Consider the following 27663-nt stretch of genomic DNA (forward strand, 5'->3'; position numbering starts at 1 on the left):
TCATTTAAATCCGTTCAGTAGTTTTGGCGTGAAAGAGTAACAGACAGGCACACAGACAGACAGACAGACACAGTTACTTTCGCATTTATAATATTAGTTAGGATTAGTTAGGATAGTTAGGATATATGTAAGTTATTTATTTTGAAGAAATAAATAACGTTACATCTCAACAATCAAATATCTAAAAATAAAATATTTAAGCTGGCCACTGTTAGTCTCTTTATATACCTATGTGCTTGCGCGTTTTATTTAGGCCTTAAGTAGGTAAGGTAGGTACCACTAGGTACTATTTGTTTTAGTACCTTTTCGTTAGAATCTGCTGCTTGGTTAGTCCTCGTTAGAGAAAAGTACCTATTTACTTATGTCCCTAACGATGTCATAATATTATTATTAAGAGGCTTTTCAAAGAAGCTAATGAAGATTGAAAATACTTTTCCTCTTGAGTCGTGCCCAACTGCCTAGCATGGCAAGTTTTCAAGCGGGCATCATTATTTTAAGTAATAAGATGTCACGTCAGTGTCAAATGTTATCTGTGGTACAGAGAAGTCAAACATGACAGCTTATGTCATCCGTCATTATCCAGTGTTACCATCTGATGATGCTATGAAATATATGGTAGAAAAAAATCGTCCTCTAACTAACTTACTAACTAAGTTATCATAAGTAGAAGGTATCTAATGAGTGTTTCTATGGTACTGTTTTGCTTTAAATAATCTAAACAAAAATATTAAAATTATGGAAAATATAATAAGTATCTTTAAGGGTCAAAATCAAAAGACGAGCATTTTAGGCGTGAAATTTTAGTTTTGGTAGAAGTAGAAAGTTTGTACGAGACCAAGCCACACTTTATTCGACTGCTTTGATTGCAAATATGGCGATAGGTTACTATTACAAGATGCAGTGGGGAATAATTTGTTGTGTGTTTGAATTTTGACTCTAATTTATAAAAGACATGTTCAGAGTCTGAGACTTTCCATTCATAAAATAGTGAATTTATAAAGGTTTAAAGTCAAATGTGAATTTTACGCAATGTAGGTATCATTTTTTGAGCCATAAAGTGCAAAGTATTCGTACCTCCTGACTACTTTTTCCCAAGTGTTATTGCAGTATGAGATATTTACCTTGTTTAATTAACTAGTCTGGTATTTCTGAAGCTATGATATTTTACTATCCAAATATAGGAATTCTGATCATTCAGGTTTAAATGATACGAATTTGGTTAAGTTACAAGAGGGTTTTAAAATGTTTGTAAAGGTACAAAACTTGTATTATTATTAAGTTCTTATTAGAATAACAAATACTTTTAGTGGGACTATAATGATTTATAGACTTTATAGTAAATAATATTTATAAGGTAGGGGTTAGTGGATTTTTAATGGTGTTGGTAGTTATTGTTTTGTGATAGTTAAGTTTTAAAAGTTTGTTGGGACTATAAAGTTTGAAGATGAAGCTTCCTGAGTTTTCCTGTTGGGCTTGGAGGCAGAACACATTCAGGTGAGTACTTTTCACTCATTTTAATAACTTTTTTACATGATTTAAAATTTACTGCATTTTATTACTAGGTATCTGTGTCTGACTGCAACTTTTTCGCAAATTTTAATTGTGTGCAGCTGCTTGCGTTTTATGAAGTACACTGTAAATATGGGGCAGATTTTGGTGTCTTAAATTTATATCAAGGTACTTAAAAATAAAAAATAAATATAAAAAGATTATCTATGCTGTTGTTACATAAATTATGGGTATTATTTGCTACTCCTCAATCATTAACTTAAACAACTCAATTAAATGGTATCTACATACACTTTATTGTCTATTATTAGTATTATTACAAAGTAATTGGTGTATTGGTAATGACTTTCTCAAATTAGTATTATTATCAAGTAATTTTGAATACCAAACAATTTGTGATTGAATAATTAACTAGTAACTTTAAATGATATACCAGATATCATTTATTTACAACCACAGGTGTAATTATATAGCTTTAGTTCAATAAATTGATTGTATAATTTTATAACTAAATCTATAACTAATACCATAGCAAACTTTTAATTATAACTATTATAAGTAAGTAATTTACATCTTCTGAACTCAAATTCTAATGAAATTTAAAAATTTACTGAGTGAAACAATCAAGTTAACTAAGGATTAAACCTATGTGTCTTACTATCATTAGCCTAACCTAAAAAGCTTAGTAGATAGTGTTCAAGTTTATGTTAATTGCGGTAAAATCTGTCAAATACCACTCTTAACACTTAATAATATGATTATACACTAATGAATATCATTAATTTAAGAAGACACATTTCCAGAATATATTTTGTAACATAGAACTTTGCAGAAAAAAATACAATAATTTATAAAATAATAATGAAAAATTTGACAACCTTTTGTGCATAAAAATTTAAAAACATTATCAACTAATATTTATTGAATAAAAAGTGTAACTAAACTATGTCCAAAACAACCATAATAGTCCAAAAACTCAAATGTTAAGCCAAATAAAAATGGGAGTCTTTAAAAAAAATATGAGAAAAATCTCATATCAGGAATTATCCGATCCCCAACCTTATTCTAAATTACCATACTCCGATAGCACGTTTGCCGAAAGCACAGTTTGTGTTTGATGACTACGCCGACGGTTCGTTTAAATGAACGAAAGATTTCTAACCCTGGACATTGCATTATTTTGCGCCTTCGACATGCCACATTATTTTATCTCGTATTCTAAAGTGAAATATTGTATGTAAAACTCGAGATATGCAATGTTTACCTGCTAGAGCTTAATTCCGGAGAAAATAATGTCTTCGTTTAAAATCTCCCGAAAGAGCGTTTGTCCACCGCCGCCGCCACCGTCACGTCACCGAGAACGAGATGACGGCGTCGCGTCGGAGTAGCGATACATAGGTACATTATACTTAGCCGCGTGTCCGCCGCACATCCGTCACGTCGTCGTCAAGTTTTAACATGACCGCCTCAAATCTCCAATTTAACGTCAAACTTATAGAAATTTTGTCGATTGACGTTTTACGAGATCACCAAAATAGCACTTCCATTTTGACTAGAGGTGACGTTGGTCATCTCGGCGAAATCTCGGCATTTGAGATGATATTCGCAACTAAAGAATCGGTACTATGGTTCGGTTCCGCGGGTTGACAAAAGCACAGTTTGACGACGTAACGATTAACCAAATAATAACTCTGGATGCCTAAGCCAGACTCACGACGAGAAGTCTCGGCGAGAGGTTCGTGGAGACTTCTCGCGTTCTCGGTAAACCATCCACACTCACGGTGTGGTCTCACTTGTGTTCTCGTCGCTATTCGGTATGGACGGTGCAGCTGCTATATCATTGTGTGAGTGATAATTGATTGAGAGTGTGATGACATTCTCTTTCTCGCCCGAGAAGTCACTTTGTCTCGGGCCAAAAGACTAGAGAACGAGAAGGCGAGAAACTCATCACACTCTCGCGTCTCGAGTGTTCTCGGGTCTTCTCGCGAGAGTCTGGATGAGGCATCCGATAGCATGCACCCGGTCTGTCAAAAGCTCTAATCGACAATGTTTGACGAACCTAAATAACAAAAGTCCAACGAACGAAAGACTATGCGCATTGCATTTACTGATTATTTATCATTAGGTACTTTGTAAAGTGTTACTACACAATGCAAAACATTTAAAAAATAAGTAACTATTAAAAAGGCTTGTTATTTAATCTTTGGTTAAAACCATAAGCGTCAATTCACACGTACCACAAACACACCACGTCGCAGCGACATAATATGGTCAAGCTGTGGTTACGTGTGAATAGTGTGACAGCGGCTTTTTGCAGTTGCGTAGTGGGAGCGACAAAATGTCGATGTGGTTGTGTTGTCGCTGTCGTTGCGATGTGGTAACCACGTGGTCGTATGCATTTAATACGCAGAGGAGGTGGCCGCGGTGCCGCCGCGATGTGGTCGTATTACACAGGTGGTCGATGACAACGGCAAAATGTGGCACGTGTGAATTGGATTATTCATTTTCAATACAAAATATCAGCCCGACCACACGGCGTGGTTGTGGCTGTGGTGTGGTTGTGGTTGTGGTACGTCTGAATTGACCCTTAAAAAAATAAATAAATAAATAAAGCCATTTATTTCCAAATGTTTACAATGTAGTTTACACTTGATTTAAACTAAATAAAACATAAATTTCAAATAATCAATTCACTAATGGTAATAGTAATATAACAATGAGATTAAATAATTATTATCTAATAAAATGTTCTATTAATAATAACTAATTAGATAACATGCATTCTTACATAAATAAATAATGTCCGTGAAAATTGTATTGTGCATGCATAATATAATATCAAATAAAATGAGTGTATAATTAAACTAATGATTATTTTTCATTTGGGCACCCAAAATTGGGTAAAGGCCTCCTCCATGTCAAGCCATTCTTTTCGGTTTTGTGCAAGTCTTGTCCATGTGTGGCCGGCTACAGAGACGATGTCGTCATGCCAGCGTCTCCTTGGGCGACCAGGCATCCTGTGTCCGTCTCTTGGGTACCAGTGTAAGACTCGTTCGCTCCATCTCCCATCAGTTACCCTTGCGATGTGACCGGCCCATTTCCATTTAAGTTTACAGAGCATACCTACTGCATCCGTCACTTTTGTAAACTCTCTAATGTCTGAGTTTTTAACCCTGTCTCTTAGTTTCAGCCCCAGCATGGATCTTTGAATTGACCCTTACTGAATCTTTTACCAATAATACTTAAGTAAATCAATTTAAAATATCATAGAAATGGTTGAGTTTCGGATTAGTCATATAAATTTAAAGGATTACGAATTTCCAATCAACCTGTACATACAGAATAATCATAACTGTGCAGTTCAATATGTGACACAAAATAATAAAAAAATAATCTGAATAGCAACATTTCGAAATCCTATGACAAAAGTGTGCTGCATAAATGCATAATTTGATGCTGGCGTCTCTATTGATTGACATATTTCTATGAATTATACAGACAAACCAATGAATTGTAAATTGAAGTTTCTCAATCTAATCCTAGGCTTTGCAGATGTTGATCTGGATCCATCATATTTATTAACCAACCCATAAATTTTCTAGTAAACTGATTTAATCATGACAGTTTACAGAAATGAACTTATCATATTTTAAATTGTTTTCCAAATATGTTTTTGCTTAGTGTCACAGATTCTTATGCGAATGTTCATTATTGATGCATTATTGCATTACATATAACATACATTTACGCTGGTGGTCGTCTGGACTGGTCCATTAGACTAATATCATATCATGTCATTTCTAAGAGCTTCATCTAGTCTTCTGTATGTAGACAGCGGATGGATACCGTGTCGGTACTGGGTACGCGATATAGAATAGTCGTGATCTATATCGCGTTCGAATGACTAGCACGGGATCGGTACCGCAACAACAGCGACATGTCCACGCGGATTTAAAGCGGTAGAGTAAAATTAAATCACGGTTAGATAAAACTAGCAAACAGTTTACCTACTGGGGACACATACTAATTCTGTAAAATATTCGTCGTCAAGTTACATTACATGAAATTGACTTATTTAAAAAACAACATGACCAATAATCGCCATTGCAGAATTACCTAGTAGGTTCCGTTGCCGACTCCGACTGGCAAAACCAGCCCTTACGACAAATCATTGTCGCTCAGGCGACACGACAAAACCTCTAGTTCCTGGAGGGTCACTATTTACTGACGAAAAACTGACGAACGAGAGTCGTCGTGCGGCACGTTTTATTCAACGAGATAGAGTAATGGCTCCCTCGAAACTTTGTTTTTCGTCTTGGAGAGTGACCCCCCTTGATTCGTTTACGCAACAAAATGCGCAGGCGTCGCGTCGCTCGTTTACTTTGTGTGAGTGACTTCCGACTACGGTTTCCACTTAACTCCATCATTGTGTCAAGTAAGAGGGAAACGAAACAACAACTTGTCCCAGAAGCAACGGTTGTGGATGATTTTGCTCGGCAACAGCAAAGTATACAAAAAAGTAGTAAAATCTACAAATAAATGTGAATGTGACCGCATAACAACCTACTCTCATGAATCAAGATACACAAAATAAAACCCAAAGTGTAAAAAGCCAAGAAATCGTCGGAAAAGCTATTAAGTTGCTGGAGATCATACATGAAACTAGTATGCCGGCACGTATTTTGGCTTAACGTAAGACCCGTCGTGATTGAACAAATATTTGGAGTAAGAGACGAAAAACACAATCGAATAATGAAATAGACATTTTCTTTTCACCAGGGAAAAATAGATAATACCTCTATAAAAGGAGAACAACGAAATAGGCACATAGAGCAGCATTAAAAAACTGCAAAGATAAAACATTTTAATTATCATCCTGACAGCCGCTGGATACAGTGAATAACAGATCGCACCAATAGCTGGAAAGACTCTTTTGTCCACCAATTGAATAGACTATTGATTGTGTGTACAATTGTACAAGGGTAGTTATCTCTTTCAACTCGCAAGGCTGGCGCCAGAACATAATTCACTTATCTATCGAATTATCCCTACATGCGGCTAATTTAACTATTCATATTGTCGTATTACTTGGCCCATGTTTTCATTTAGTTACCAATAGGTAATAGTGAATAATGATGATGGCATTGATATTGTATACATACAGGGGCTATCGAATAATCATTTCGATAGTAAGTGCTGTTCGTGTAATAGATATCCATCTAATGGCATTGACTTTGAATCGAATAAAAAGCATTGACTTTGACTTTGTTTATACATCGTGTCCTCACTTTATGTGTTACACTAATTAGTTTTTTTTGTGTTACCTACTGGAGTTGAAACCATTGAGTTGGAAAATTAGAATCTATGTTCCGTTAGTATTATCGTCATCATTCATTTCATCAGTCAATAATCAACAGATTAAGTAACGTGTCAGACACCTAAACAGTCCACGTTACCGAGGCAGCTCTGTTGTCAAGACGAGGCCATGAATATGCATATAAATAAGTTGAGATCCATGGAACATGACCCATTAGGACTGTAAGGAAAAAAAACATATTAAAATATCAAGAAAGAATTACTCATTGCAGAAGCAATAAAGAATGTTCAAGCGATGCGCAGGCGCTGCCTCTGCGAAGCTCTCAAACTGGCGTTTACCACAAAAACATACGTTTGTCAGCAGGTATCGCTTTATAATTATATTGCTTTATCGTGGGACTCATGGGGTGAAAGCATCTCACAAAATCATATTTTGTACGAATACACGTGTGTCAAAAGTGTTGCGACCGAAATGTAATGTAATAAGTATAAAATAAAGGCATTGAATACTGTAGGTGTTTTCATCTCAAATTAAAAGACTTTGATATTATACTCTTTTTAATCAAATCAAGATACTTAGTCCGAAAAAACCTTTTCTATGGCTTGTATTTTTATTAAGTTGATTGAAATGAAGGACCCCATTTTCCTTTGTAAGCGCCTTAACAATGATTTCAGGGCTTACTTATTTCATTGGAAGGATCTCAGGTACGATACCAGATTTGTTCAGAACTTTTCATAAACGTTTCCACCCGCATTTATGTACTCTCATCAGGGGTAAGAAAATGTGCATTGCTGACATTTCGGATACGCTAGATCTGAATAAGTCTGAGGTCGGAACAGAGCTTAACATTATATGAAAACTTTTTCAAACATAGGTATTGTTTAGGCCTGTGTAAAAAAAATGACGACGATGGTCCATATTATCGGCACTTAATGTTACAGACAAATAGGCTGGGTGTTGCGAGGAAGGGCGCAGTAAAGTGAACTTTACTCTACACTTTCATTGGAAAATTCACAAAGCTGAACCACACGAAATCACATTATGACGCGGAAGCGTGTGATGCATGTAGAAGCAGCCCGCTCACAGAGTAAAGGGTGGCAAAGGCCAGCGACGTAACAAGATCAGCCTTTGTTGGGAAAATAAAGCCGTTTCTGAACTGATTTCTTTCACAAAATTATGCAACAATTTTGTATCTCGTTTTTTCTCTCGCTGCACAGACACTTTTGATAAATAAGGGGATATTTTTGACACGACTGCACCGATTGTCATGCTTTGAATGGCTTTGTAGCTCCGCAAAAAGCTAGTTTTGGTTTGATAGGTGACTTGTTCAGGAGAATCAGGAGTGTTGTAGATCTATTTGATTTGAATCGATTCAGCGGTTGCCAAAATTCACCAGTTTCCTACAGGCACACATGCACTCGTCAACATTATTAACGTTATCCCGGTGAAGATTAAAAAGTATAAAAATCTCTTGACATTTGCCATTTACAGATGCTCATAAGCCAGGCTAGTACACGAGATAACTTAGTGCGAGTATGTGTTAATGAAGTTGCGAACTAATTCAGAAACTGGAGGTAATTAGGGGCTGTCGCAGTCAAACGGCACTGCCATGTAATACGTACAGTCTTGTGGACACTAACACGATTTCTCGGAAAAGCATGAAATTGTGCCGGCTGCAACTGAGGGAGTTTCTACGTATTCATTAGCTCAATATACAAAGTTATATCAAACTTTAATAAACACGGTTATAGTTTTAGAGTTAAATTACCTTTCCGCAATATTACCTATGTGTGTTGTGTACATATGCCATTTGGTGGCAAATAAAATAATCCGTTTTGAATTTATTTGCCCTTTTGCGAATGAATGTGAATCCTCAAAACTGTTCGAAACGCACGTTCAAAACATTTCGACAGCAGCCAGTCCAAATTCACTTGATTTTATAAGTATTCGTTCTGTACAAAATAAAGTTTTTTTTTATGTTATTGTTTATTCTTCGGTCCTAGTTTGATTGAGTTTAATTCTAGTTTTGCGAAATTTTGGCGCACGACCTTATACGACATAGCATGTACCCCGTACAGCCTGAATTCTGTGTTCGACATGGTTTGTTTTGGCGACACAATAGGACATCGTTAGCACGGTATGGATAACTTCGCAATGGAATAGGCATTTTAGTACTGGACTGTTAGGGTGCGAAGTTTGGTCCGTGTTGTTATGGTTAGATAGGGATGCACCAAATGTTTGCTGTGGCGCAGCGGGTGTTAATCCTGCCTGACCTAGAGGGTGGGGGCGAAGGGGGGAGCTGTTAAATGCTGGAAATCCGGTCAAGAGCAAGTTGTTCTCTCACTCAAATCAATTACAAACTTTATCGGTGGGTTTCAATATCCCCGATATCCCATTACAGAGGGGAATGAAGACGCGTCCTACTTACCTATATTGAAGATCGGGAATTGTAAGCACTCAAAGGAAACTACACTTTTATTATGGCACCGCAATAATGGCTGCGGATTTTTCATTCCAGCTTACGCCGGGCGCTTCCGAGAAAATATATCTCGAGCAGTGATTTTAAAATAGTATTGATACTCGTGTCAAAGGGAAAATTCAATAATATATTTATTGGTAGTTATTGGTATCCCTCTGTCGTAGAAACCGCAAAGAAATGAAGTAAAAGATAGTGATGGCTAGTTCAGAAGACTACGTGAATTGTAAAGTAATAAAGTAAAAAAAACATTTATTACCAAAAAAATTGTTGTATAAGAAATTAGTACAAGTCCCACACTAGGCCAACGTGCATCGTGGAACTAAGATAGCAGTTAGCACTTATATCTATATAAAATAAACACAAAATAAAGGCAACCTTGAACTTTAGGATTCAGAGATCAGATAGCTAATAAAACTAAATGGATCTAGACTCTAGAGTCCCGCTTAAAAGGCATTTAGCTTGAATAGGTGCTGCTCCACGACATTTGGGATTTAGGTCAGTCAGGTAAATATCTTTGTGTGAATTTCTTTGGATAATTACGTCCGTTTCGGGAACGTTTTGTCTGATAGGGCCCCGAGGCCATGACCCTCGCAAAAGCGCTGCAATTAAGTACAGTAAATTTGTTAAGAGAATGTGCATCAACTCCATATTCATATTCCATTAAGCAACCGAAATTATAACTATCTCGTATATTGCACACGGCCTGATCATATTTAATAAACCTATTAACTGTTAACTAAGTAGGTGTGAAAAGTTAAATCATTTTCCTGTTTGAAATAAAACAGCTACACATTTCCACCCCAGAATTACTTCAGTCATAATTAAAAAGTGTTTGAGGTTGGCGTTGTAACGTACCTTTTGCTATTTGTAAGATGAAAATGTGGTGCAGAATAGAAAAATCCAGATTTTATTTTATTTCTCGGAAAGGCTTTTCAGGTTTGATATATTTTCTGAAAAGAGAATTTTAGATGTTAAATGCGAAAGAGGATTGCCACTGCCACTCATGTTACTAGCAACTCCCGGTTGTAAAATAGTACCTATATATACTTCATCACGACCTATCACGTCCCCACTGCTGGAGCACGGGTCATCCTCCTATGAAGGAAGGGTTTAAGGCCTAGTTCACCACGCTGGCCTAGTGCGGGTTGGTGGACCTATGAACTTACATAAATGATATTATGTGCAATATGTGTTGGAGATGTCTCACGTGTAGTTTAAGTTACATCGTTCGAAATACAAATAATGAATGCTGTGGCCGACTCTCGACTACACGACTGCTGTTAATTGTATTGTACCCGAGTCCGCGTTGTTCTATGTATTACACACTCACGCCTTGTACTAATGTACTCCCTTGCGGGGTAGGCAGAGGTGCATTGCTGCACCCACTTTTCGCCAGAGTGTTATGTTAGTCCCAATGTAATAGGGGGCGGGCCTGTTGCCATTTTACGGGCACATCCACAATTTATGAATATTGATAAAAAAATATACGTCACTAAAGTCGAACGATTGAGAATGGGCATACAAGTAAGTCGGTTGTTAGTAAAGTGATATAGTGACCATTTTGCTAAAAAATACATACACGATACAGGTGCGTTCCAGAATGGAGCTCTGTCTGTACTATTATTTGTGGGGAAATAATCCTTGCACCTGGTTGCGTCGAATGGAACCTTTGTGCACAATAGTGCACACATATATACCCAAGCCCCTGGTCTTTCTACGCTTTCACAGTTCTTTACAAGGCTTTTCGACTGCGGGTTGGATTGAAACATCGATATATATTTTTTTAGATGTGCAGGCTTCTGATTTTTTATCAACGTACCGGTGACTATGTAATTCATTGCAACGTACACTCACGAGCAATGAAAAAGTTCCAACTGCAAAATTTCGACAGCATGTGACTCCAATTTACGAGTAATTTAGAATTTGAACACAACATTTAGGTACGTTTTTAAGGGTTATTATTCTGATGTAATGTATTCTCTGTTATTGTATTTCAATATTGAAGACGGTGTCCTTACGCTCGTCCTCTCCGTGTAGGATTAATTTTGGTGCTATTGGAACTTTTTCATTGCTCGCGAGTGTTGTAGCATATCTCTTGTGGAAAATCACCCTCACCCATTGATATGCAACCGCCGTGTTTACGCATATGTTATTCGTGCAATTTTGTTATGATAATCATGAATAATAATATAATCCATCTCGCCATGTGATAGATTTTAATTAAGTGAATTAGGGTGTATATTAACTCCATGATTAATTTGAGCCACGCAAATACCTAACAGGATTAATGAGAGAGAATGTTAGATAATATAATATGATTAAATTAACACCAAATTAAACGTAAAGGGAAGAGTTTATTTGCATAGGTATTACTATAAATGTATATTTTGCAAAATATATAAAGCGTATACTGAACTGAAAACTTTACGTGTATTGAATTTACCTTAGATTATCTGTTCATTATTTATATTTATAGGTACTCTTTTTAGTTTAGGTTAATTAGTGTCACATTTTCTGTTTTAGTTAATAATAAATAATAAAATGTTGGTAATTATTTCAAAATTTATGATTAATTTATTTATTTTTTATTATTGTACTTTTATAGAATATTGGTATTTTGTTTATGTTTCGTGTTTATTGGATGTTATGGCATTGTTCTCTATTATCCGGCCCGCATTGCGCTGTGGCTTCATATCTTCGTTTTCGCCCCCAGTTCTCATAAAACGCCACTAACACTATATTTTTGTACTACGTTTTGTACAACAGCTCTTCTGGATTGGTAAGATTTCACTTCAAAAAATAAGACCTAAACATAATATGGGGCTTATACACTCACGAGCAAAGAAACAGGCACCAAATAGTCCCAATTTTTTAAAACATTTTAAGGGAAATTAGAACAAAATGTTTACATTTTTGTTGGTAATATTCTGATGCGCTGTTAAATGCACCTAAATATTGCAAAAGGCGTCATGATTATTTTTTCCATTTATTTATTTAACTCTTGTTAAGAGTATTTTGGTGTTTTTCTCAATAGAACTTGTTCATTGCCTGTGATTGTAGTGGTTGGGGTTACTTTTGGGGAATTCCTTTATGGTCTTTTTCCTTGTACACATGTGTTGATCATGGAACATGATCATAGAGTGATAGAGCATATTAATGATGAATGGGGTGCAATAAAGAAACCTCCTTAACTCATGTATCTTTAATAAGTCCAGCGTATGGGGCAGTCGACGACTGACGAGTGTTAACTGGTTAGCTACTCCTCAAGAAGAAAAAATTGCTGATGTACCTTAAAAATGCATTGAAGTGTAAAGCATACTAAAAACGAAATACATTAGCCATTACTCTAAATTAAAGTGTCTTTCTCCATCTAATTTATTAAAGGCGTGTACAAAAACCGACCTCAAAGTTGAAAAGAAATAGCGAAGATAAACCCCTTTCTACCTATACAACAAACAGAACCCAATCACTATTGATCCAATTCATTTGATATCTTACCCGTTCCGAGATCCCGCTTGTAATATCGAAGTGATAGAGCTGCGCTTCGATCTCGAATAATATTGACACTTCTCGAATATCCAATTCGATAAACACCGGCTTTTGTAACAGATCTTGATTAGCGCTTCTGACGGTAATCTCTGAAATGGTGAACCATCTATCGAATTACCTATCTACAAGTGTCGAAATCATTCGGGCGGGACAGCAGAGGTGCGATCACAGGATTCGATTCTATTTTCGAAACTACACTAAGGGTCACTTTTACCAAACGCTAAACGTATATAAAATAGTAATTAAATTTAAAAAAAAAATTAAATTAATTTTCTACTAACTGACAGACGTATGACAGGCTACTAAAAGGAAAAAACAAATGTCACTTTGGAACTAACAAATGACAATGGTCGTTTTGGGACCTATGTCCAATAAAGATGAGACATAAGTACATCGTTGGATAGCTCTTTTCAAGTGAGCAAAAAATATTATGACGACAAATCCGTATAGGTTGTCCATTTTGAAATATATTCGTCAGAAGGAAGTATTTTTCTATTGCATTGCACTCTCTCTCCTGATGACAGTTAGGGCGTAATAAGAAAGAAAGAAAGAAAGAAAGAAAATTTATTTATTTGTAACACACACAGAAACAACACATACATTTACAAGAAAAAGGTTATAAAGTAAATAAAAATAAGCAGGTAATTAAAAGAATGTTGCTTCTCGGTGCTGAAATGGGTTCTAGTTCAGCTTGATGCTATGGCAGGTACTAAACCACACCATAGCGCTGGTTTTCAACTAGAACCCCTGGGTGAAGTCACGGACTGACTTGACACACAAAAAAAAAAAACATAACACAAATACACGTAAACACGTATTATTAAAATGGGAGAAATTACTTTCAAACTGGTTTTATTGACTGAGATAATAAAAAAATATAATATTATAATGAATGATGATCATTTTGTTATAAAAATTAATAATGAATGTGAAAAAATAACAAAAACATTAAAATTACAGAAATAAAATATAAAAACTTTCAAGGTACAATTATTCTAATTGGACAGTAGATCAGGACTGGCGCGTTCGTTATTCATATTCTGCAAAAAATACCTTTTCAACGACGTATCACTCATTTCTATTGGAGATGGTCCCAGCTTCCATACATTGGTGCCCATCATCATTTGCCTTACATTTTGACAGTGAAGGTTGACGATACGCAACGTAAACTGAGGTTTCGAATCTTATAATCGATGCACTGTAGTGGAAAGTTATGATGAAGCGCTAGTGCTGTTCAAGTCTCGGAAAACTCACATAGCCAATTTGATCTATCACTTTATCATTAGTCGGGACCCTGTGATTGGCAGAATGATTGGTGTAGGAGTTTAAGCGCGTCTTTCTAAGTGGACTGCCGTATGGTAGTCAAGCCTGGTTGCTAGGTTAGTTGAATAGTGTTTGCATATTTTTTTTAATCTATCATACATATCCCCCAATTTACGCCTCTACTTAACACTCGTGAAATGAAATGAAAGTTCCCGCAAGCTTCGCTTCGCCTTAAAAAGTTTCCCCGTGGGAATACCGCGATAAAAAGTTGCCTATGATCTTTCTTAGGGTCTAAACTATCTGTATACCAAATTTCATTCAAATCAGTTCAGTAGTTTTGGCGTGAAAGAGTAACAGACAGACAGACAGACATACAGACACCGTTACTTTCGCATTTTTAATAATTGGTTAGGATTAAGATTATAACGCGCGCGGTAGTAATTCCATGAGGATATGCAGACTCGCGTGATATAGCCATAGTGAATCGGTCCCACCCAGCGATGGATTGCTTTCAGGTGTGCTAGCAATACCGAATCTGTGTTGCTCTTGTTTTTAAGTGATATTAGGAAGAAAGCCGTACACCGCACTCAGGAACAATATTAGCTTTTTCGATTAAAAGTGCAGCATTGCTAGCAATCTTCAAATGCGGGCTGGGTATCCATTTTTTTTAAAGCAAATGGTAGTTTGTAGTTTCTGACTAAAATAGGTAGAGTTATATGGAATAAATACACTGACGGCCAATGAAAAAGTTCCATTGAGAAAATCACCAATTTACTTCTAAACGAAAAAAAACTAACTTATGACAACTTTTGCAATATTTAAGTACATGGGACGGTGCATCAGAATATTAACAACTAAAAATGTAAATAATTTGTTATGATTTTCCATTATATGATTAAAAAAATTGGGATTTTTTGGTGTCTGCTTTTTGTAAGTGGAACTGTTTCTTTGCACGTCAGTGTATATTGTTTCATAAATAATCGAATAATTCGCATCTGTATGATACGGTGTAAATCTTTGACGATTAGGAGAAATTAACTACAAAAATGTTATTAAATAGTGGTTTAATTTTGAATATTTAAAAAAATAAAATGAATTTGACAGACCAAAGGACTTATGCAGAAGAAAGAAACGGATCCGCCGTTTCTGTTTTACCTTTTGATATAAACAAAAAAGAAACTGACTAAAAAGTTGTCAAATTGGGATGGACGATCTTCGATGTGGAACATAGAGTTTTGAACGAGATTTCATTAAAAAAATATGCCAGTTTTAAGGTCGTTGTGAGCTTTAATCGAATTTGAATTTAGATATTCGAGCGGAGAGCTTTTGAAAACTATCTCGCTTCAGTATTATAAAGTTAACTTCTGCTCTCAAAATTTAAAATTTTCATGTGGGAAAGTCTCGCAGCTGGCATTATGAGAACTTTTAAATTTTAATGGCACTAAATGGAAAATATTTCTCTTTAGATGCAGCACTTTTCCTGCCTTGTGTATAAAAATGTATTTCAGCACGCTTACTAATAATAAAAACTTTAAATATCAAAGATTAGAACTATATATAAATCTTGAAAGTTATAACTTAAAGGTATCCAAAACTGAATAATTAATGAAAGTATAAAAATATCGAATTCTTACAACATACATAAATTGCAATGTAATGTAAGCAACAGAGGAGGGGGAAGCAATAAATAATTGAATACGGTTAAATTAAAGCAGGAGATGGTTTACTGTTGTAAAAGCAATCAAGGATTCAGTTACCGATACTGGTGAGCTATTCTTCATATCGTGGTACAGAGAGAAGGGAGAGATATCGAATATTTCAGGACACTTAAAGTTATTAGATTATTGACCATGGTGGTTAACCTCATTGAGATAAGTCATCTGCGCAGGAGCAGATTATAGAGAACAAGTTAGTTGGTAACCCTTGGAAGGAGACCCGTGCCTCAGCAGTGGGGATGTGATGGGTTGTGATGATAATGATGAGTTAATGTGTGTATAAAACATACATACTAGAACAATATGGGTCACATGAATTGAAACGACTGCAAAGTGTAGACTCAGGAGAGCTACTCGTTTTGCTTAGCAAAGAACCTCCTCCTTTTTTCGAAGTCGGTTAATTACGAAGTTTTATAGCGCTGCTGCTGCCTGCTGTACAGACTTTATATTAAACATACAGATTGCATCACAGCTCTGAAATTTCGCATCTTCATCTTTCGCTCTGCATCTGAATTTTCGTATTTTGTGTACCAAAAGTACCATGGGTCATTTCATTTGTGTCATGGGTTAGAACATAGAGGGAATAACTGGTTATTTAACTTGATTGAAATGTGATGATTTATTGTTTTGGAAACGCCGAAGCGTCATGAATACGGCGTCTGTATACGGTACACGAGAGCCGTGTCGCGGTCAGGATCGTTTGAAGTTTGAACCCTGCAGCGTGGTATATTGCTCACGTACACGCTTTCATTACATTTGGCTCAGCCTGTTATCCTGGGTTTCAATCCAGTTAAGTCTTACCGCAGCATAAAGGATCGATATCGGATCGGATATCGGAAATTTCTACCGCCGCGTCTCAATTGAGCCAATTATACGGTAGCTAAGGTGCCGTGAAACGGCGTGAACGGGAATAGTGAGGTAATTTGGATCAACAATATGCATTTCCCAAACGTTATTGTTGGTGTAATTTTGAATTTGTCCTTTCAGTGAAGTAGACCGTTTGCTACTTATCCAGTTAACTTGTCGTTCAGATTTGAATTCTTTATGAGATAGAAGCAATCTTCTCATTACATGTAGAGTTGTAGACTGTACATGAAAAATAAAGGTTGTTGTTCAGTCATTTACATTGTAAATGATATACAGAAGGGTGACACGTGACATGAAAAATACAAGCTATAGATATTGTTTGTCTGTATCGATAAAATATGATTTGATTCATTTATTTTCCACCGGTGAATCTCAGGATCAAACTGTTTGCAAACTGAGGTGACACACATATATCTTTTGCTAACAGTTAGTTCTGATATTTAGATTGTTTAGATCTTTTTTCCTACCCAACGCTATCCACGTGTATCATTTTTCCTCCATCTCATACTACTCTTTACTCTGATAATACATAGAAGACAATCAAATTGATGGTTGGTCCCATCTGGGACATAGCATCAGATAGAGTACTCGATCATGTCTCTGGCCGTTGCGGGTAAGAAACGAATGCAATATTCTGTATCGTAAAAATACGTAACATGTTTTTATAGTTGCCATAAATGGTGAATCACCAAATAAACGTTAAAATTAGAGAAGAGAAGTGACCACGCCAAATAGTGATTAAATTCTTAATAAGAATAAAATTCTATTCAAGATTAACTTTTAATTGAAACAGAACAATATTTTTACTTTATACTCGGGTTTTTGTTTGGTTGTAAGACTGAAAGTGAATTGGTTTTTGCGTATGTATACACATTACACGTTGCACCTACGATAGCAATTCTCACTGGGACCGAAAAAGGTAACACAGTCGTATGCTTTATCTAATTTGATCATTTTTGTGTTTGATGGAGGGGTACGTTAGCCGTAAAAGTTTTCTTATTCTATTCTCTGGGGGGGTGGTGTCTGTATGCACATGGTTCTCTCTCCCTCACCTTTGTATTGTTTGGGCATGTAGCAGTCGGTCTTGCGACTAGCTCTCTCCAGTCGTGTCGGTCAATCCGTCCCATTGGGCTATGAGAGTGATGGAACAGAGAGTGCTCCTGTGCACTGCGCACACACTTGGGCACTATAATCTACTCCTGCGTAGATGGCTGATCTCAATTGAGATTGGCCGCCGTGGTCGGAATTCGGCTAGGAGGACATTATTATTGTGAATATCCCCAAATTTTATGCTGCCTTCTTGGTGGGCTCACACATTAAGATGTGCTAAATCTAGATGTGCGTTTCTTCTCGTTCTCTTAACATAAGAGCACGTTTCCTTTAGTGTAAACCCGTCTTTCTAAAGAATTCATCGGTAAATGGATATTTAGGATTTGAAGCCACGGCCTCGCGAATTAGAGGACGAGATCTTATCTGCTACTCCACCACGACTCTAGCCTTTTACTTATTTATTAATGGCTTTTAACTTCATTTAACCCCTCAGCACAAGTGCACAAGCATACCTACGTTGCAGCGAAGGTTTCTTTCCCCCAAGTTCAAGACCGCAGTTACACCCCCTCGCTAACCTTTACCTTCAAAGGTTATTGATGTGAACGTTTAAAATCGTTTACAGTCATTTGTGTTTGTGGCACACTTCCCACGCCGCCTTTGAACCGTACCGATGCATTTTAAATATGGAAAGGATCGCTTTCAGGGTAATGGGTAATGGTGTATTGTAGCCACCAGGACATAAAAAATGTAAGTAATGCTTTCTTGTTTTCCGAGAGTAGGTATGCAGCTATTGCTTATAGATAAAAGAAAGTAAGTGATCGTTGTTTACAGCTACGAAATTTAACAACGATATCTTAACCTTCAGCAAGATATCGGGCATTCGCGGCCCAAATCCATTTTCATGTCAATTTATGCTGTCTAAACAAAAAGTATTCAATCAATCAATCAATCTCTTTGAAGAAAGCTATTGAACCAAATAAAGTTAAGAGTTTTGGATAGAGGTGTAGTTTATATTAAAACATGTGTCGATTTACCTCAAACATACCTACCTAACTGTTATTATTGTTCAACATCCAGTCCACTCCTCTACGGAGTAGTCACTATACGTCATCACCACCGACAGGATGAAAACCTTTGCCTTCAGACTTAGAGGAATGGCCGATAGGAGTATGTCAAACAAAACTTCCCGTATGCAGCATTACCCGTTCTTATATGCTATGATACGTAGACTACCTAGAATTCCCACATTTCAGTTGGTTCGAGTAATCCTCGATGGCGCGTGACATAATGAAATAGAGCAAATATTTTTCACGACCACTGCGAGCTTTACAAAATGCCGACAAACATTCGCACAATTGACCACCGAAAACGCTTCGTGACATCTGCGGCCACGAATGGCTTTGTCCATTTCCGATATTGAATTTTCAATTCTGATCATTGCACTCGGAAATTGATGGGGTTAACGGTTTCCTGAGAAGGACCACATCAGGTTTGTGGTAATTCGAGGGAACTCAGTTTACTGGTTATAACAGTACTAGCGTTGTCAATAGTATTGCTATTTACCATTGAAATCGATGCTAACAATACACAATTAGGCTCAGTAGGTCTAGTACAGGTTTGATAGATTGACGAAAACTATAAGTTTCAGTTTTCTCGCATACAAAGTGGCGCCTTTAGCGGAAACTATCATGAAACTTTTGGCAGATAATGTATACAGGGTTATTGGTAAGTAGACCGGATCCTTTCAGGAGGTGATAGAGGAAGGCATTTCCAGTCGATTGAACCCAATAATGCATTATCCTAAACTTAACCATTTTTGAGATATTTAATATTTAAGGTTTTTTTAATTTTTTGCCAAAATTTTATGCTCAAAATCGAAAATAAAAAAAACTAGCCACATTTCAATATTTTTTTTTGGTTGTTTTGCATAAGTAACACCTTAATAAACTAATTAAAATAATCAAATGTGCATTATTCGACTTAAATTAGACATAATACCTCAAAATAGTTAAATTTCGATTAAGGTATCACCAAGATATGAACAAAACAACCAGAGAAAGCGGAGAAAACTGAGCAGGGGTTTCCATACTAAAGTTAACAGGACTGAAAACAATCACACTTTTTACCTTTAAATTGGGCTAATTTTGTTAGTTTTCCTGTTGAATTTTGTCCGTCTGTGCTGGTTGTTTTGGCCATATCTTGGTGATACCTTAATCGATTTGGTATTGAATCATCTTGTTTGAAAGCTTATTAGTTGACCATGTTTTTAAGCTAAAGTGCACAAAAAAATGTCATATGAAAATCTTTTTTAATTTAATTTATTTGTTTTTGCGTTTTGAATATTTTTTCTAAATGTTTAACTATTTTGAGGTATTATGTCTAATTTAAGTCGAATAATGCACATTTGATTATTTGAATTAGTTTATTAAGGTGTTACTTATGCAAAACAACCAAAAAAATTATTGAAATGTGGCTAGTTTTTTTTATTTTCGATTTTGAGCATAAAATTTTGGCAAAAAATTAAAAAAACCTTAAATATTAAATATCTCAAAAATGGTTAAGTTTAGGATAATGCATTATTGGGTTCAATCGACTGGAAATGCCTTCCTCTATCACCTCCTGAAAGGATCCGGTCTACTTACCAATAACCCTGTATACAGGTGACAGAAGAAAAACAAAACTTGTAAATTGCAAAACCGAAGTTACCATTACACTTTAATTAGAGGATGTCCTTTCGGTGTACTGCATCACTTTTGCATTGCAACGCCATGTATTTTCAATTCCGATGATTGCACTGCCGAACAGCATTCGTCCCGCGTTTGTCGATGTAATTAAATACTAATGGTGGCGTCGGTTAGTACGGAATGTATGAGCCTAATCGGAACTTATTAATCCAAACACGTGTGCTTCTTGGAACTAACGGGTGTGCTGGCAAGTGCGACCGTTTGATAAAGAAGGCGGTTTTGATACTCATACACTTACGGGCAATGAAAAAGTTCCACTCACAAAATTCCGACGGCAAACGACCCCAAGCCTGAAGCGTCCGTAGTCGAGCGGGCTTCAGTGATCGTAACTGATCACTGAGGTTAAGCAACAACTGGCACGGTCAGCCATTGGATGGGTGACCGATCTCAAGTGGTTCTTTTCTGGACGCTTCCGTGCTTCGGACTGTACGTTAAGCCGTGGGTCCCGGTTGCTGCTTCGGCAGCAGTCGTTAAGCCTAGTCAGAGGCGTTCGGGCGGCTTGAAAACATCTGACAGTCGGGTGGCCCACTTACCCGACAACTCTCTCAGCACAAGCTTGCTTGTGTTGGGGTCCACCAACCCGCAATTGGCCAGAGTGGTGGACTAGGCCTAAACCCCTTCCTTCATTGGAAGGAGACCCGTGCCCTAGCAGTGGGGACGTAATGGGTCGTGATGATCCTGATGCTCTGTTAAATGTACTTCAATGCTGCAAAGGCGTTATTAAGCTAGCCTTTTCCGTTTAGGAGTAATTTGGTGCTTTTCCCAGTGGAACCTTTTCATTGCCCGTGAGTGTAGTATCTGAGTACTTGAGTACTTTAAAGCTAGGATAGGTCTATGAGCAGCAGTAGACGATTTTTGACCGTCGGTAATGGTAATCAGCTTTTAACAATAATTGATAAAAGTGTTTTTTAAATATTTGTAAGTTTATTTTTAACTGGATTCATTTTTAAATAAATATGTAAAGAATAACTACAAAAACGAGTTACTGAAGAAAACTTTCAATTGTTGTTCCGCTGCAATAAAATTGTCCGTTCAATTTGTGGGGACACAGGGAAATAGTTTTCCAAACACACAGTGGTTCTATCTGTATACAGCCAACGGGACTTAGTGAGGCTAAATATTAATAATAATAGTTTATTTATTACACAAAAAAGTTTATAGTAAACTAAATCTAACTTATATAACAAATATTAACAACTACATAATATATATTTTTTATATCCTATCTTATCTATAACTAAAACCATATAAGTTATAAATTCTATACCTGAGTAGAAATCACAAGTACTTTGGCTAGAATTATCAGATTAGAGTTAGGGAATTATTTATTGCCCAGTAAAGAAGTAGAAACTGAAACAATTTCGTTACATCACTCGTTTCGCAATGTTTGGATTAAAATTTGTGTGTGTGATAAAAATCATGCAGACCCTTCTCGTCAATTATGATCTCAGAAATTATGTTTTGGTTACCTTTATCACACATTTTTTTTTACAAAAAACATTTTGAAAATAAAGATAAAATACAAAAAATCGTGTCTAGCGCCAAAAACCAAAAGAACACTTCTTCTTCTATCGTGTAAATGCACTAAGCTAACTTCCTCCAGTGTTTTGCTACTCTTATTGCGAGATCATTGGGCTTAAGAAAGAAACACTTATACCTACTTATATAAAAAAAAAGTTATTTAAATTGAACGCCCCTAAGTCCCGTCCGTTGCAAGGATCGGCCCACTGTGCGGCGTCCGCCTTGAAGCCTGCGGTTGTAGTATTAATTTGTTGGACTTGAGAATGAAGTCGTACGGTGTCCAAGTTAACTTGGAATAGTGGTTGGAATTTAATTCAACTCGTGTTCCTGGAACTGCTAATCAAGGCTTTCATTGGCCTTATTTAGATATCCTTAATTGTTTTTGTAAAGATGGTATAATCCTAACTGTGTCTGTCTGTCTGTTATTCTTTCACGCCAAAACTACTGAACGGATTTGAACGAAATTTGGTATACATATGGTCTAGACCTTGAGAAAGAACATAGGCTACTTTGTATTCCGGAATTCCCACGGGAAAACTTTTTAAGGCGAAGCGAAGCCCGCGGGAACAACTAGTATGGTTATACATCTGGAACTTGACCTTACGCATTTTTAATTTTGGAAATATGACTTGTGTCTGTTACAAATTTTTAAAAGAATATAAAAAAATATTTACGAATGCAGTGTTTGTTGTTGTTTGGGATTTTATTGACAGTGGTTTTTTTTCAATTAAAAGTTGCCGGCGGTTTTGGTACTCCACTTCCGTTCTGTAACGAATATATATACGGAAAGCCCAACATTGGGCCACTTACCACTTGAGCGAGTGGACTGTGGATTAGTGCAAGTGATAATTTAAATAAACACTCACGGGCAATGAAAAGGTTCCACTGAAAAAAGCACCAAATTACTCCTAAATGGAAAAGGCTAGGTTAATGACGCCTTTTGCTACATTGAAGAACATTTAACAGAGCATCGGGATATTACCAACAAAATACGGTAATATTTTGTACAAATTTTTAATTAAATGTTTGAAAAAATTGGGGTCGTGTGGTGTCATTTTGTAAGTGGAACTATTTCAATGCCCGTGAGTGTATATGTTAGTAGCTGATCCCGCAAGCTTCGCTTCGCCTTAAAAAGTTTTCCCGCGGGAATTCCGGGATAAAAGTAGACTATGTTCTTTCTCAGGGCCTAGACCATATGTGTACCAAATTTCATTCAAATCCGTTCAGTAGTTTTGGCGTGAAAGAGTAACAGAGAGACAGACTCAGTTACTTTCGCATTTATAATATTAGTTCGGATTAGGATGATAAGACTTAAAAATGCTACAAACAATCCCATCGAAATACATGAACTTTAATATAAGCTAAGCTACTGAGCCCGTGTAAACTCTACATAATTCTTTACATATCCGTAAGAATGTATTTATTTATACTTTTATTGCACATAATACTACAAAAGCAGATGTACAATCCGGTGAACTTAATGCTAAGAGCATTCACTACCAGTCAACCTGCAGGAGGTTCAGGAATTAGTTTTTTTCTCTTCCAAATTTCCCTCCAATTGCCTTTAATCAGAATCATCATCATCGGTAGGCATATACGTCGGTTGCAGACAATTCATTAACTATCTGTCTGACTGAGCCTCTCATTCTGATGGCTGTGAAGCCCTATTCGCCGGCCCTATTAATTACGTTTGAATGTAATAAGAGAAGTCAATGGTTGAAAGAAATGTTTTCTGTAATTCATAAATTCCTACTCATATTGAAATGCTATTTGGTATGGATTCCTAGAATGGCTTAGCGATATTTTTTGATAAATTAAATTAAAGGTGCCTAATTAACTGTTAAAAGAAATATTTTTTTACCGACTATGGCTGCGTGTTTAGTTATTTTATGTAGTATGTGCTGATAAAATTCACTTATCAAGTCAACAGGTATACTAGACTACTCAGCGTTGCTATAGCGATTCAAATACTTACCCTTTATTTAAAATATACAAATATAGATACATAACACGGGAATTGTAATCGGAGGCCTTGTCGGTGCTAAAAGCAATATATTTCAGACAACCATAACATCGGAAAACACTTAAAAGTAGAAAAAAGTAACGTGTTAAAACAAAAAGACATAGTATGAGGTGAATAGGCAATGCATTTCTGCGAGGCAAAGTTGAGAAATGATATAAGTATCTACTAAGAGTCTCTCTATATCGGTTTGAAGTTTCCACGAAGTGGCAGTGAGTTGGAGTTCCCGAAGTGTTTTATTTTAATTAGTTTCAACGGTACGGTTGCTTAAATAACTTAAATCTCTTTCCGTGCAATTTGTTTCGTAGAAAAGATGATGAAAGAATGAACATTGGGAAAAAATCAAGGTCATAAGTACAATGTAAGAGACAAAAATACTGCTTGGTATGGGTAGGATTATCATCGATTCATCAATTATATTTGCTGCAATGTGTACATGTATATATATAGATCGATTAGTACTTACAATACATCGTACATATTGGTGGATTAGGGACTTATTGCTGTTTTTATTTATCTGGACGGCTCTCAAATAGCAATCAAACCGTCTTTTTACAGATAAATGCTTATTTATTACAAATTTGATTGCCCATTACCGACGTCCGTGCCTCTGGCCGCACTCATCGCTAAAAGTGTTGCTGCTGCGAACAGGAAGCGCGAATGATTTATTGATTGTATCTATCTCGCGGCGCACGAGACAAATCGCACTCATTCAGGCGCCCGCTTGCCAGAAATCAGACGCGCATTATTCTACAGGTCCTGTTACCGTCACTCAAACGCGACCCATATATCAAACGGACAACGTGCTTGTTATTCACCTACTGATTTAACTTTAATATAGGGAAACGACAACCCATACATCGGCATAAATATTTTATGGACGAAGAAAGTTATAAATTCGTATGACACGGGCGGCGCGACGTCACGCGGCATGATGTCATGACGTCGATCATGGAGCGCGACATTAGCCACTACATAGGTGGGTCACGTTCGTGCCCCTCGAAATGGCGGTGTTTTATGAGTGCACGCGATGCGCGTACAACGCACACACGCGCGAAGCCCCACGCCGCGCGGGAATGCGCAGCACCGGCCGGGAGTCGATCCCGCTATCGGTTCCGGGATAATCATAGTCAATAGCTGCGTGCCCCGGCTGGCCCGCCGCCAGCGGCTCAGACGACGCTGGATGTGACTCGATTGTGACGCCGCATATTTTAACGAAGCAGACACTCTCCCAAGTGCCAAATGTAAAGTTCGCTAACATAGTTTTGGCAAGGGCCGCTGTTTTCGCGACGTGTCTACGATTCGCACTAAGACGCGCCGCATACGTACCGGCCACGTTTTGGAAATACCTATAGATAGCAGCTGACACAGTGGAGCGGCGCGAGAGCGTCCCGTGACACGCGCTCCGGTCATCGTAAATTACTCCCAAGCTAAAACCAGGCCGCCCGCCGTTTGATCGCCATAGCTCAAGCGTCATTGTCCCGTGCACCTGTTGTCGTGTCAATCAACCCGTATTCAAATCCCCGCATATTATTCAACTCGTACAACATGTACATAATTTGTAACTCATTTTTACAGCTGAATCAAAGCACTTTTTGATGTGCCATTTTATTGTGTCTTTGTCTTCTTATCCCGGTTGGTTTAATTGTGAATTCTAGGTGGCAAACCTAGCGCGGCTTTACAATTACTTCGCCTATTATCTCAGCAAACAGAATATTCAGTAAATATCGCTGCGCAAACAGCTACTTCAGCCACGTTGCATAATGGCATTGTTTTCGTATTAGCGAGCGGAGAAGTTGGCTGGTTGTCCAGGGGGGTCACTCTCTAAGATGAAAAACTAAGTTTCGGACTCTATCTCGTTGTTTTAAACATGCCGATTGTAAGGCAGCTCTCGTTGGTTAGTTTTTCGTCAATATAGAGGAACCCGGTGGGCCGGGGGCGCTGGCGTCGGCCTGACTCTCGGCTCATCTGCATGGGGCATTGTCGCCGCGTGATCGCTCGTCATCTGTCCTGCCATTGTTTACATTGCTATAATGTACCACCGCTGTGCTATCGATCTTCCTCTATTGATATTACATTCTAAGCCATGCACATCTGCATCCTAATATTAGGTAGGTCTAAACGGGAAAGTTGGTATGGATGTTGGTCCTCTTTCACGGAAACTCCTCATATTTATATTAAATTTACCATGTAGCAAGCTGACAGCCTGGGTGGCAGGACACATTGGCAACTTTTTATCCCGGAAAACCTTTTAAAGCGAAGTGAAGCTCGCGGAAAAAGCTAGTAGAAAACAATATATTGAACGATTAAAAGCTGGTTTGTCGCACGCTAAATGACGAGCCCACATTTGTTTCAGCGTGTGATTAGTCCTGAAGTGAATGCGGCACACAGTTCGGTATGGACGTTTGATTTATTCTAATCAGTGGTGCTATTTCTGTACGCATCGGGACTCGGTTAAAGGTTATCTAGGGCTGAACCGCCGAGTTACAGCCGTGAAAGTTATTCTCTTCCCGCTTTATTAAATGTACTAATTGATGTTTTCAAGTTGTTTGTAGTAATTGAATCGCGAGACTGAGCCGCCATTTCGTCGGCGCCATTATATTCCGTAGTAATTAATCCCTCTGCATAATGAATGTTTTGATATAATATGTTATGTTTGTTTGTCTACAGGTAAACACTGATGGCCTTTCGCGATTTAATGCGCGATGAAAGGAGTTTGTATCGTGTTTTAACATGTGAGCTGAGCTAAGTTTTGATTAGTTGCTGTGAACTATGATTGAGGTTGAAGGTAGGTTGGAGGAATTGAATTCAAGTTTGATAGAGTTGGTAGACCGGTGCAGGCATGTGACGTTGTATGTTTGCGCTGGTGCAATTTGCTAGTGCATTTTAAACTGGTTCCGGACGGACGGATTGGAACACGGGAAACACACAATAAAAGCAAATTAAAATAAAAAAAAATGTTGCCAATACAGCAAAGGGCTTTATCATTAAAATGTCCACTTCGCACCGTGTTATCTTTTAGCTAAAAGCCTAAAACATAGATAATAGCCATGGAGTTTAAGGACACGGATATACGCATTACCCAACCATTTATTTAGATCTACTTATATAACTATATACATAATTATTTTTGATTATCTTCATAGTTCCTGAAAATCCTGAAGGTTGGCGTACAGACCGTTAAGTGTACCTTTTTTTACACCTACCCACTATATTTAAAAAGCATTTTTCCCAAGATACTACACGATCCCTGAAAATCTCAGTTGAAAAGCGAGCTTATATTTGTTTTGTAAAAACCGTTGCTCTTCTGTGCAAGGGGCATACTAACAAAGTTTCCCATAATATAATACCAGAGTATGGATTGAGTTAACATCGCCTTTGATGCTCAGGTCGTGTGTACGTTAGCAACAGCCGTGGATTCCATAATTTTATCTATACCGTAATCATGTTCAGCGGGGTTACTCTATACTGACGAAAAACGAACGAACGAGAACTTTCGTGCAATCGACACGACTAATACAACGAGATAGAGTCGTTGGTCGCGCAGCAGCGCTTCGGACTTAGTTTTTCGCCATATAGAGTGACCCCCCCGTTTCCAAGCAGGCATGTTTCTGTTAAACCGTGTAAGC

General features: G+C 37.3%; 2 protein-coding genes across 2 annotated transcripts in view; both read left to right on the forward strand.

Moving 5' to 3' along the window:
• The first annotated feature begins 846 nt into the window (after positions 1-846).
• The window catches only part of LOC105386472 (neurocalcin homolog), a 145497-nt gene continuing 118680 nt past the window's right edge, over positions 847-27663 (forward strand). Inside the window, exon 1 of the mRNA XM_011557031.3 lies at positions 847-1031. The gene's annotated coding sequence lies outside the window, so the exon portion shown is untranslated. The remainder of the gene's footprint in view (positions 1032-27663) is intronic.
• The window catches only part of LOC105386471 (neuronal calcium sensor 2), a 143085-nt gene continuing 116459 nt past the window's right edge, over positions 1038-27663 (forward strand). The window contains exon 1 of the mRNA XM_038121880.2: positions 1038-1494. The gene's annotated coding sequence lies outside the window, so the exon portion shown is untranslated. The remainder of the gene's footprint in view (positions 1495-27663) is intronic.

The sequence above is a fragment of the Plutella xylostella genome, chromosome Z (genome assembly GCF_932276165.1).
Source record: "Plutella xylostella chromosome Z, ilPluXylo3.1, whole genome shotgun sequence".
Lineage (NCBI taxonomy): Eukaryota > Metazoa > Arthropoda > Insecta > Lepidoptera > Plutellidae > Plutella > Plutella xylostella.